Genomic DNA, 13,587 nt, shown 5'->3' with positions numbered 1-13,587 from the left:
TGTTTCTACTGTTCTACAGTAATGCCTTTTCTAAAAGGTTTGTTCCTGTTAAAGAAAATAGCAAAATTCTAAATGGCATCATTTGGACAAGGATCAGATTTGATACACTGTTCAAAACAGTGGAGGCAAGGATGGATTTAATGAGATTCTCCTTGGAAGAAACAGGAAAAATGTAGTATGTCTGAAATATAAAAATCTGTTTCATATAGTGGCAATGTCAAGGCTCTTTCTTATTTACATGTTTCAAGCACTTCCTGCTATTAAAAAAAATATTTCTATGTGTCAAACACTTTCAAATAGACCAGTTGTTTCCAAAACTCAGAATTCCAGCAGAGTGCAGGGATTTGTAGGGAGTTGCTAGTATACACAAAGAATATAATGCATCTCCTTATAAATGTGCCCATGTCATTAATATTACAAATGATTCAACTCAGATCTGTCTGAAGCATTTCAATTCTTAAATGTCAAGTCTGCTTTCCACACAATTATGCTGCCCAGTGGCTTTTTAATGAACATCTCATATTTCATAGACTTAGCAAACAAATGTGATTGGTTCTTTGTTGCGATCTTTGTGGGAGGGTGTTAATTCCTGTCATCTTTAATAACTCTTTTATGATTATACAGAAGATCCAGGATGCTCAGAGTACAATACCAAAACCTGAAAAAGCTACCTTTTGTGAGGGTTGCAGTTTTGTTCACAAGTTTAAGATAGTTGAGATTTTACATAGCACACACTAGCAAAATGCCTTTAGTCTGTCTATATTCTTTGATAATTCTTTTTCTGAAAGCTACAGGTCAATAACTTGGTAATGCCTTAACTGCTAATATAAATACTATTACTTTTAAGCTTCATCTACCACAAGCGTTATTTGCAAAAAAAAAAAAAAAAAAGAAAATACTCAAACCAAAATGGGGGGGAGGCCAGGGCGAAGGAATGTGAGCTGGGGAATTGTTCAGTAGCACTACATGGACATGGATTTCACTAGCCATGCTCTATTTATTTCATTTATTTCACTATCAGTGCTCTATTGAGTGGCACTTTGATCACTGTCAGTATGTGTATAATAAATACAACTTTAATGGAGTTACTGATTCAAATAAGTTAGGATCTCATATTTGAATTCTATTTCCTCTATCCCAAAGAGGGATTGAAATCTCCAACCATTACAAGCACTGAGCCATGAAATATATACTCTTATCCCCCCAGTAATAAAATTTCTCTGCTATCTAGAACAGTAATAAAATTTCTCTAAGCCTTCAGTTTCCAGCTCAGCAGACCAGCATTGTCCAGACTGCCAATGGGTGCAACACAACTGGCATCCTGACACTTACAGTAACGTATAGGTTTATGATTGACATAGTGGCAGGACTGTTTAGTGCAGGACAAATTATCAGCTCACAAGCTCATTTTCTACAGAATCCTACCATCTAATTATCAGCCTCCTGGGAGATTACTCTCAAGATAATTTCCTTTCCTAGCAAGGAAAAACAAAAGCAAAAAAGCCAAAACCCACACACAAAAGAAATCCCACACAAAAACCCCCAAAACAACTAATACACTCAAAATACAAGGAGCATGAGCCAAGGAACAAAGGACAAAAATCAACAGAATGGGAAGAACTGTTCTCAGATTATTGAAAAACACAGTCAAATGATGTCATAAGCAGACAATTTACTGTAATAACCCATGAATGTTTTAATACATATATTTAATATATATAAATTAGAGCTCTACTTCTGTTATTTTAAGCAACAAAGAACTAGAGCATCCTTTTACATTACCAAAACAGTGGTTACACTAGTTAAGTAACGTATATATACACACTGTCATTTCGGTTATAAAAATATTTAACATGAAGCTTAACTTGGATTCAGCTTTCACACCAGTGTAAATCTGAAGTTAAACCATTAATTTCAGCAATATTTGTCTATATTTATAGCCGCATAACACACTAAATTGGTATTCACCAAGGCTTTAATTTGCTTGACCATTTGAAGAAACTAAAAGCTAAGAAATTATTAAAAACCTGTCATACTGCTACAAGATACAATACTTTTAGCCCTATTTCGATGACATCTTTTTTCTCACCAGCAATTATCTTTCTAAAATCTACATATCAGCAAGACAGTACTGTAACCTAGATGCAGTCACTACAAGCCCTCCTAAATACTGTAATTAAGGCAAAATTGCTTATGAATATAACTGTCAAGATTCAAAATTAGAGCACACACACATAAAAAGAGGTTATTTAGTGACAAGTTGCCTTCAGTCACCAAGGGAAACACCATAACGCTCTAGAGACAAATAGGTACAAAAGGCAAGTTTCCATTCCCAACATTAATATCCCCACATATTTTAATCAGCATATAAACAAGACTCTTGCTTCCAGCAATGGGCAAGACTGAATTCTAACTTCCAAGAGCATTAGTGTGTATTTAAAATTATAACAACAAAATCAGGAATAAAGTTCAAAATCTTCAATATTTTGACTATACATGGGAACATACATGTTTAGAACACCTACCTATTTTCAATTTGAGTACCCTCTCTGATTTTCATTGTCTATATTCTTGACTAAAAGTCTACAGTTTGCTATTTTTCCTCTCTGCTTTGCTCTTGACCAGTAACCAGTTTTGCCATTTAAAATGCTGATTTTCTTTACTTCAGCTGCTTAATTCTGGAACGCACAGGTGTATTTATAACCTGTTACCTCAACACACTGATAGGTTGTTTTCCACTGATATCACTAATGAAGATAGTGATAACACTCTTGGAAGAGCAGTAATATGAGCACAGACAACTTAAATAACCTGTTCTGCTTCACATAAAATTACAGAACAATACAAAATGTTGCATGTCAAACATACTGCCAGACAGTCAAACTGCAAGAGACATCAACATATAATTTCAATGTCATTACTCCTGTGTTAACATGAATTTAATGTGCAATCTCACATAACTCCCCCATTTGTATGTTCTACAAATATCACAAAGCTATTAGTAAGAGTCAAAATAATCATGCCTAGTTAGATAGGTTTAAATTAGTCTAGTTTATTTCTTCCATTTTGAAGCATCTCTTACTATTGCTTCTGATTCAAAGTCATCATTCATGCTAGGTTTCATTTGCTCACAAGAGCAGACTCTGAACTCAGGGTTTCTACTGAATAGAAGTAATCGTACAACAGATGAACCAAAAAACCCAAAGACAGTCAAAACCTACCCAGTAATAACTGTAGTGTATCAAATGCAGCACACCAAGACTCTGCTGAGCACTACACAGCTTTTATCAATGGACAGCTATGTACAGAGCAGCATATAGCACTACCTGAATAGCCCTCAGGAAGGACAAAGTAGGTTGGGCCATAATCTTACTAATACAGCTATGCTGCTTCTCTTCCCCAAACCAGCTTCTACAGACTATTCTGTGTTCCATTCGTTACCCAACTGTTTTAAGAAAAAAATAACAGCAAAAAAAATCACCAGCCACTGCTGCAAAATATTTGGAACAATTCACAGTAAATGAAATAGTATTAAGTTATTAATGTTTTAACTTTAGGAGAATACTATTATAGGAAGATGAAAACAGTAATGCATAGATTGATGCAAGGATTTTTTTTTTTTTTTTTTTTTACATTTTCTTTTTTTTTCCTTTACAGAGAGAAAAGCTATCTTTTAAATTACTACAGCATTTTCACTCAAAGAAGCTGCTGGAAAGCTGGATGAGCACAACCACAGAAGGTACTTCGTTTAAGTAGAGGTGTGGTAGCATATCTAAAGATGAGACAGCTATGCCTTTCTTTAAGGAAGTACTAGGTAGAAATACTGCTACACTTTCACTGAAGTTCTGTTCAGTTTCTGAAGCAGCTATACTTCATGCATTTTTATTCTTAGTAACCCTTTGCCTTGTTCAGTGTATATTTAACATGAGACTTTAGGATCTCAAAAAAAAATACAAATTTCTACTCCATCTTTTAACAGAGCTCCTATGTGCACATGCAATAAAATAATGCTTTATGCGACACATGCATTACATTACAGCAACTTAAGAGCTCTCAGTAAGCCCCTGTCTTTTATATAGACAAAGTTTAATTTCACTGTTAGGCAGCACGTGAAGAAAACAGAAAATGTGCAAATATATACAAATATACACTTTCATATTCATTTTACAGTATATTGTACATAACAGATATCATGCATACACAAAGATTCTGAGCTTAGGTAGAGAAAACAGTCTTCATCAAGATATACAAATAAAATTAATTTCAACACTAAACGCATGTAAAAGGCATATGTGGACATATATTCAAAATTACACCCCAAAAGAACTTTTATTTCATAGCATTACAACCCTTATTTTTAATTATTTGGCTTAAGGCTATGACTACAACTCCTAGCCATCAAATTCTGCAACTTACTAATTCTGTACATACTAAATAAAATAAGATCCCGGCTACATATCAGGTCCTTTTAGTGAGTAAGTGATGAACATTTGTCATCATAAGGCTTTCCTGTATCACTACAAACTTTCATTGCCATAGACTCCCTAAGGTCTATTTTATAGATACGAAATCCATCTGGTTCAGTGTTTTGAGACAGTTATGAAACAGAGGGACCAGCTGTCCAAACAGCCCATCACAGAGCCTGACTATCTCGGCGGTTCTTGCAACAAAAATAAGACTGCAAGGTCTGCCTCCCCAAACATACGCTTGAGAGGAGCTGTCAGAGGTTTATGCCAGTTTTTGTAACAACCACTCATCATAAGAAGTAAAAGTTTTAAACTTGTCCCTTTCTTAAATGCTCTATTGGAAAAAAACAAAAGTGGAGTATACACAAAAATTACTAAGTAACAGCTGATATCGCAGGACACTGGCCTGAATATTCCAGCTAAAATTGCAATCAGACATAGTTATTCACTTTGGACTGCAAGTTGTAGCTAAATACATGTTTAATCTTTGTAGTCAGCATTTAACACAGCTGGGTCCCTGCACCATTCCTAGGCACTAGTCTTAGCAACAGTAGATAAACATTCTAGAAACCCTTTCAAGTTTCTTTCCCAACTCCTAGGAATGATTCTCATCTTGAGAACATGACTTAACCCTCTCTAACGTGGTCCACTGTATTGCATTTGGATACGCTACTCCAAATGTGAGACTGTAGCAACCTACTCCATTCACAGCAGCAATTTGTCATCTAAACTGCGAGTACACTAAACTGCACTTCAGTAGGCTACAGTAATTTCCATCTTCTTAAAAATTAAACTGCAACACATAAAAAGATGGTTGTTGACCTCACTCTCATAACAGAAGTATTAACAATCTGTTTCAAGGATGCTTGTAGATGAGTTTCATCATTTTATTTCTCAACATTTCACAGCTCAAGATCACAAATTCTCAACTGCAAAACTATACCATATATTCTTTGACTGTAAAGAAGTGACACACCTCTGATGTGTCTAGCATTAGTTGATGTCATCTACCTGGACTTGTGTAAAGTATTCGACATTGTCCTACACGACATTCTTGTCTCTAAATTGGAGAGACATCAATTTGATAGGTGGACCACTCGGTGGATAAAGAACTGGCTGGATCCCACACTTAAAGAGATGTGGTCATTGTCCAGGTGGAGACCCCTAACGAGTGGTATCTCTCAGGGACAGTTATTGGGACTGGTCTTGTTCAACATCTTAGTCGGTGACATGGATAGTGGGATTGAGTGAGCCCTCAACAACTTTGCTGATGACACCAAGCTGTGTGGTTCGGTTGATAACGCTGGAGGGAAGGGATGCCATCCAGAGGGACCTTGACACGCTTGTGAGGTGGGCTGATGCCAGCCTTATGAAGTTTAACCATGCCAAGTGCTAGGTCCTACACCTGGGTCAGAGCAATCCCAGGCACAGCTAGAGGTAGGGCAGAGAAGAGATTCAGAGCAGCCCTGCAGAGAAGGACTTGGGGGTGCTGGTCGATGAGAAAACGAACATGAGCTGGCTTCAGTGTGCGCTCGCAGCCCAGAAAGCCAACCGTATCCTGGGCTGCATCAAAAGGAGCGTGACCAGCAGGTGGAAGGAGGTGATCCTGCCCCTCTACTCTGCTCTTGTGAGACCTCACCTGGAGTATTGTGTGCAGTTCGGGTGTCCTCAACATAAAAAGGACATGGAACTGTTGGAACAAGTCCAGAGGAGGGCCATGAGGATGATCAGGGGACTGGAGCACCTCCCATATGAAGACAGGCTGAGAAAGTTGGGGCTGTTCAGCCTGGAGAAGAGAAGGCTGCGTGGGGACCTAATAGCTGCCTTCCAGCGTCTGAAGCGGGTCTAAAGGGATGTTGGGGATGGGCTATTCATTAGGGACTGTAGTGACAGGACAAGGGGTAACAGGGTTCAAGCTTTAACAGGGGAAGTTTAGATTGGATATAAGGAGGAAGTTCTTTCCTGTTAGGGTGGTGAGACACTGGAATCGGTTGCCCAGGGAGGTTGTGAATGCTCCATCCCTGTTGGTGTTCAAGGCCAGGTTGGACAGAGCCTTGTGTGGGATGGTTTAGTGTGAGGTGTCCCTGTCCATGGCAGGGGGGTTGGAACGAGATGATCTTAAGGTCCTTTCCAACCCTAACTATTCTATGATTCTATGATTCTATGATTCTACTTTTGAAATTATGTTTGAATAGTGAGAAAAAGGCAATCAAAAGAAAAATTTAAAATCTCATTTAAAAGATTCGATGCTTGGATTATGAAATAATCATCAATAACTCTCTTCAGCAAAACCACAAATGATAAAAGAAAAACTGTCTTCTTTCTCAGTGCATTCCAGTTCTGCAAGAAGAATCAATGTTTTCTTACATAAACTAAGATTAACAACCATTCTACCTAACAGCTACCTAGGTTTGTTCAGATATTAGCTTAAACTGATCAACTCTGATGGGCAGCACACGAGATTTCAAGCTAAACTTTAACTCATGGTTTACTACAGTCTGCAAATAAAACTTTTAGCATAAGAAAGAGGTGGGTTTTTTTCCCCAAGTAAGCATAGTATTAACTTCATGGACTCAATTCTTGTCAACAAAACGGGAAAGCACTACATGAAAGCATCAAGTGTTAACATATAATGTTAAATGTTGCAACAGGAAGTTTTTAAAATGTACTTTGCCATAATGTTCCAATCCCCATGAGCAAGTAGAGCAGACTCCACTCTGCCGAAGTGTTTGTCTTTTCTAGCTGACAAAGATACTTTTGACTTCCTAACTTGTACCAAAATGGCTCATACTGAAGTAACTTCTCAACATTAGGCTTGAAATGAGTTTATAGGAAGTAGTGCAACTTGCTTATTTCCTTGCTTTTTTCTGGATAACAGAATCTGGAAAGGACACCAATTTAAACCTGTCAGCTGTGTATGTATATGTTCAAAACCAGTTTATATGTGTTTTTCAAGCTTAAATTGTGAAACATGAATATCAGAAATTTTCATATACAAATACCATTTACATTATAACCACAGTCACCAGATAACTGTTCTTCTAGCTTCTTTTTTTTTTTTTTTTTTAAAGGTTATTTTTGTTTGATTTGTTGTTAGGCTTCAAGGAGCTGTTTTCATACATTCTTCACTATGCACATCCTTGTCCTGACAGATTTTCCATAAATAAAGGGACATATTTTTAGCTGCAAATAAAATTATTATTGCTTTATTTTAAAGGTGCATTTGTTTTCAATTAAAGCATGCATATGTTTGCTTTGGGAAATTGAAGTTGATACAAATGATATGTCAATGATATGTCATCTCTTTAAATTGAGTACAACATCAATGAAAACTCCATCAACTCTTAACTAGTAAGTAATCCCAGTCCTGCCAAAACCAGAAATTAAACACAATAAAAATGCTGCAACTCACTATATCTTAACTAGATTTCTTTTATGAACATTATTTCTAACATGCAGAACTGTGACCTAATTAATTGCACACAATTAAACAGAGTCACAAATATGGTGTGGCTGCCGACTGCAAATACCAAGAGCCTTCAGGGGATGAAAAGTTTTAAAAATCACCTTAATTTGTTCAGGCCTCATGAATTTTCTACCAGTGAAATGTTAGGTGTCCTAATCTACACGTTGAGCATCACTAATACGCAATGGAAGATTTACTCTAGAACGTTCCATTTCTAGGATGCGAATGTATACGTAACTAACCTAAAAAATCTTATAATCACTTAGCCAAATAGATTATGTGACAGCCAAAAGCTACTGTAAAACTACTCTAGCAGAGATGCAACCAAATTCCTAAAAGCTGTTCTTGCAAACGGTAGTTATGGACATCTTAGCTGGCAACACAACTGAAAAGCTAACCATGGAAAGGTTCTTCTATAAAATTAGCCTGGAACTTTGACTGGGTTTGCATTCACATGTTTGTTTTAAAAATAATTAATGTTGGTTAGGAAACATAAGGCTTTTAAGAAGGCAACAAAGCCATCACAGCTTTATTCTGCCAGTATGAACTCCACAACTATAATATTAAGATCTTGCCCAAGTTGACTATAAACAAATTCTATATATTTAGGTTTTTTTTTTTTAATCTCTCCTGAAGATCAAGAAACCAACCCACAATGAGAAATACACTACATTTCTCAACAGTGCACATCTTCCATAAAAAGAAAATCATACATGTTAGTAGCTTTAATCAGGCATTCAGTTTCCTGAAGATTTTTTTTGCTCTGAAAGTAACATAAAATATAACAGAGCCAATGCAAGCCTGACACTACAATGATTAATTGTTCTGCAGTAAGCACGAACAGTCCAGACCATGAGCAGTCTAATGCAGACACAGTACTGTAAGTCATCACTAATTCTCACATTCACAACACAAAAATAAAAGTTAAAAAAAAAAAAAAAAAAAAAACCAAACAAACAGATTGGTCACTGGTCAGGCTGAATTCTGATTTAGAGTAACACTGGAGGTAGGCATAAATGTAACATTTTCATGAGTATCATTACATACATTAGTGGCTGCAATAAATGAATAATGATGCAAGTGAGAATAAAGCCCATATTTTCTCTGAGACAGTAAAGCAGAATAACCTTTGTCTCAAATTGGTTTCACTTCTTAGTGAAAAAACAAACAAACAAACAAAACCAAAACACAACACAAAAAAAAAAAAAGTGACTTCTTGTTTTTAATAGTGTTATTTGCTTTAAGTGTTGAATTTTAAGAAACTGATCTGCCCTCTTTACTAAGTAAATACTGTACTGCCCTCGAACACACTGGAGTAGGTACAAACATGAATTTGTCAGAAGGGAAAAACAGGGAAGAAGTAAAGTCTAAAGAAAAAAATGAGGTGAATGATACATATATAGAAAGTCATTCTGTTTCCTCATCTGCCTTGTTGTGCTTCTGACTGAAACAAGATTGAAAAAATACAGTAAATATTAGTGCTTGGTATTCATTAGCAAAAAAATAATTAGTTTTGGAAAGAAAAAAGCTCACACAAAGCAGGTAGAAGTAGCAAAAATACTGCTTTAGTTTGAAAATATAATGTGTAATTTAACACAAGCCTTTACTAATTTCTCAAGTGAGTTAATCATTGATATAATGTACAGATTTAGCTATCATATAACCAAGGTTCCATAAGCCTTAATTTCAATACAGGCATGTAACTTCTGTGTGCTAGCAAAATTTTATTTAAAATATTTTAAGCTGCTACACAAAAAAAAAAAAATGGATAAGACCACTTCAGACACTCATTTTCTGCTTTTCTTGAAACAAGTGGGCAAGTGGAACCTTCACAGAGAGGGGCTAAATTCACTTGACAGCATTTTGATTATTCTTTTGCAATTGACTTTTTTTAGATCATCGTGCTTATAAAACAAAAAGAAGAAATCACAATCTTTTTGACCAGAAACACACTTAGTTTAATAGTGAATCATTTAAAAGTAGTTTTCTCTTGATCTTGAGTTCCCCCAATTTAAAGAAACATTTAAACAAACTGGAAAATTCATTTTCCATTGTGTCACATTTGAAATACAGCCATGTTAACATATCATATATTTAGATATTAATATTGTGTGTATTTGGGAGCACGGCGGATTCCCAACAGGAAAAAACTGACCGCTTGAAAAAAGTTTTAAGGCTACTCATATGCAAAATACAACAAACACTAACAGTAGAAAATATTGAAACTCAAATTCTGGTAGCTCAATGTCTGGTAGCAGTCCAGACAAGACTCAGCTGAGCTTTGCAATTTCATTTGCCTCAAAGCATTTTCCATATACATGTGAATACATGTCTTCTGAAAACTCGAGCCATGTTTAAAGTTTTGGAAGTTAGTAAGGTACACAACGCAGAGTAAGAGGGCACAAGAACACACGGCTTGTATCAACAGAAGTTTAATACCCAATTTGTAAAAATTGCAGGTGTGAAAAAACAGGCATTGCTACTTTAAACATCTACCACTGACATGATTGATTTACACAGCCTCACTATTTCTCTCAGCTCAGACAGCATCCAGTTGAAAGTAATAAAGGCAGTCTAGGAATCAATGGCTTCACCATTTCAATCCTTACTGAAAATTCCAGCATTATGGTCCTGGCTTGTAAGCACCACCTCCACATGCCACTGAGGGCCAAAATGTGCTTCAGCAATACAGTGCTATATGAATTTGTCTTTTAAAACAAGTAATAACACAAATTCAATTCTCAAACTTAACTGGATAAAGACACAATTAAAAATTGAGTGCCATCTGACAAAAAGATACAAAGTTACAACTAACTTGTTAGTAAGAAACTCTGATTTGCACAATGGAAAGCTATAAATACACTACCTCCCTTGCTAGGAAGGAACTGAAGGTCTGAAGGAGCTAACACAAAGAAAATTCCAGTGAGAATACTTTGACAAAAACAATGCTTGCTTTTCCAAGAATGAAAACATGCAAGCTTCAAGAGGGATAGCGATTAGTCACTGGAACCAGAGACACAGTGTGATGTGCCAGCACACTCTGGAGAAGAACGTCCATATGAGATCAGGTATTAGCATCCCACAAACAAAAAAACACCAGAGACATCGAAAGTATTCACACAGGAACCGGAGGGTGGGACACAGAGCAGCAAGAGGCAGAGGGGCAGGGGTGAAATGCGCTCAACTCTCCCAGGGGCACAGGCGGCCAGCAACGCACAGCACTGCACTTGCTCTCCCATGGGGGCCCACTGCAGCAGGAGGCCTGTTACCACCCACTACTCCTACCGGTGCAGCTCCCACCCCCACGGCTCACACTCCAAGGAAATGCTCATGAGGCACCATGTGAGGTTCCATGAGGCTCCTGGATTGCCACTTGCCTCCATTTTCAAAAAGACAAACTCACTGTATTTCAGATATTACATGCAAAATGTGGATTTCTTTTCACAACTTCTTCATAAGTGAAAAAACCTAGTGCTTCTACAGTACCTCAGCAACAAGAACCAGAAACAACTCAGCTACATGCTAAGGAAGTTCCAAATTCCTCAGACACCCTATAGTTGCAAAACTAACAAAGCCCCAACACACACATAAACATAATGGAAATTTCTCTCTTACCTCAGGAACGGCATCAAGCTGGGAGCCACAGCATTCAAGGTAAGCAGTCACCAATGGACACCAACAACCCTGAGGAGTGCACGAGGCCAGTGCTGCTCAGGACACCCCATCAGAGGCAGTAGGTACAGGGGGCTGGAGAACAGTACGGGGCCACCCACGAGGGACGGGCAAGACCTCAGGCACGAGCTTCCTCAGAATGGCGGGCTGACCCAAGCACAGGGGAAGCTGTGATGCTGCATGTGAGGCATGGCTCAGCCCCCTCAGACCGCCCCACCCGCCAGCTGAGGGGTCTGTGAAGGGCAGGGTTAAGAGGGGACGGGCATCTCCCCTGGACAGCCAGCGGGAGGAGTGAGCAAGGCGATGGGGCAGGCACGTGTGTGCAGCTTCACACCTTCCTCAGTGCTGGGCCGCACAGCTCTGAAAACGTGCGTTCGCCAAGGCGGTCCGGTCACAAGCTGCGGTTCACCCGCTGAGTGCACCACTATTCCGGCTGGGACAAACATTAAACTCGCTCTCGCATGGGTTCGGTAACGTATTTAAAACACACCAGCACCTTGAAGGAGTGCAAACGGCTGTCAGAGGGCACTGATGGGCCTTAATTGCCTGAGCACCCTCACCTGCCTATAACACACCCTGGTCTGGCCCTCTTAAACACAGCCTGGCTTAATATATTGTTCTGGATGCATCAAAATCGATCAAGATTCATCAAACATCTGTGTGTTTCAGTAGAATATTTTAAATACAGCTCTTCCTCTGTGAGTCAGGAAATGAAACTTTTGTTAAATATCAGTAATCATGCTCGGAACTTTATGAAAACAAGACGTGTGCATCTGCACATGTGGAAAGCCTTATCCAGCTCCAACAGTTCTTGAACTGGGTCATGCAAAGATTTCTGGTTTGTTCTCAGAGATGAAAGTAAGCAACAAAGATAATTTAAGATGCTGCCATATTAGGAAGCATCATAATTACTTTAATCAGCCTAGACAGATGCTAGGAATTTTAATTATTATTTAGTAAGATCATGGAATAGTTATTAGTGTGTTATGGCAACAGTTTTAGAAAGGGTAACTAAAATTCTCAAAGTACTCAGGAGTTCTGCTTTCTTTTCCTAAGTCTTCATTATCTCTAAGTGAATCTCACAAGCATGATTCTGGGCACAAAGCATGGTTAATAATGAACTGCTATTTTAATCTACCCGAAATCTACAAAAATCATCTGTTTTGGAAGCATTCCTAATATAACAGGATACGTATTTACCCAGGAAAGATTGGCTGTAGTTAGTTTTGAATATTCCTAGTTATCCAGTGAAATAATTTTGAACCCATTGGAGTTCTAGGTCTGTCTTCAATGGGAAATGCATTTCACTGTTAGTATTGCAAATAATTGTGAAATGCTGAGCAATGACATTGTGGTTAGGCACCTAAAAATAGCCCCTAAAACCTGTAACTCAACTTCAGAACTATTCTTTCAACCTGGGCACTGCACATAAGCGAGACAATATAGAAATCTATTTGGTAAGAAGAAGTGACGAAATGCAATGCACCTTTTAACTGATACACAGTCTCAAGGAACTTAATTATAAAACTAATTTTGTCCAACAAGGACTGCATGGGAAATGTTACAAGAACTTTCAGCAATGCTGTCTAGTAGGTTCCGAACCAGCCTTATTGTCACAAGGCAGGAGGGGAGTATCACCACTTTCCCTACAATGCTTGTCAGCTTGCCACTGCCATCAAAGGAACTGCATTCATAAGTTTACAGAGCTAGTATTGCAAATGCTTGAATTATCCAATTTCCCATTAAAAGCAGAGTGTCACAGATAAGTCTATTAAGGCACCCAATATTTGCCCAATGCTAAGTACTGTTGAATATTGACATCATATGCTAAGTGTCAATTTGACCTGCACTTCAAAATCTTTTTGTCAGCATTTCCCTCCTCACCTCATATCATTCTATTTCTATGTGAATAACATAAATGTTTCCCATTGCAATGTGCTTTAATAGCATTTTTAAAACCTTCTGTAAAAAGAAATAATTGAG

General features: G+C 37.8%; 1 long non-coding RNA gene across 1 annotated transcript in view; it reads right to left on the bottom strand.

The window, feature by feature from the left end:
• Positions 1–11,813, bottom strand: part of LOC136010977 (uncharacterized) — a 57,851-nt gene extending 46,038 nt beyond the window's left edge. Inside the window, exon 1 of the long non-coding RNA XR_010611120.1 lies at positions 11,548–11,813. This is a non-coding gene — a long non-coding RNA (uncharacterized LOC136010977). The remainder of the gene's footprint in view (positions 1–11,547) is intronic.
• Between the last annotated feature and the right edge of the window lie 1,774 nt (positions 11,814–13,587).

Source organism: Lathamus discolor, chromosome 3 (assembly GCF_037157495.1).
Source record: "Lathamus discolor isolate bLatDis1 chromosome 3, bLatDis1.hap1, whole genome shotgun sequence".
Taxonomy (NCBI): Eukaryota; Metazoa; Chordata; class Aves; order Psittaciformes; family Psittacidae; genus Lathamus; species Lathamus discolor.
Note: the sequence above shows the minus strand (reverse complement) of the source record. Positions and strands in the feature narration are given on the sequence as shown.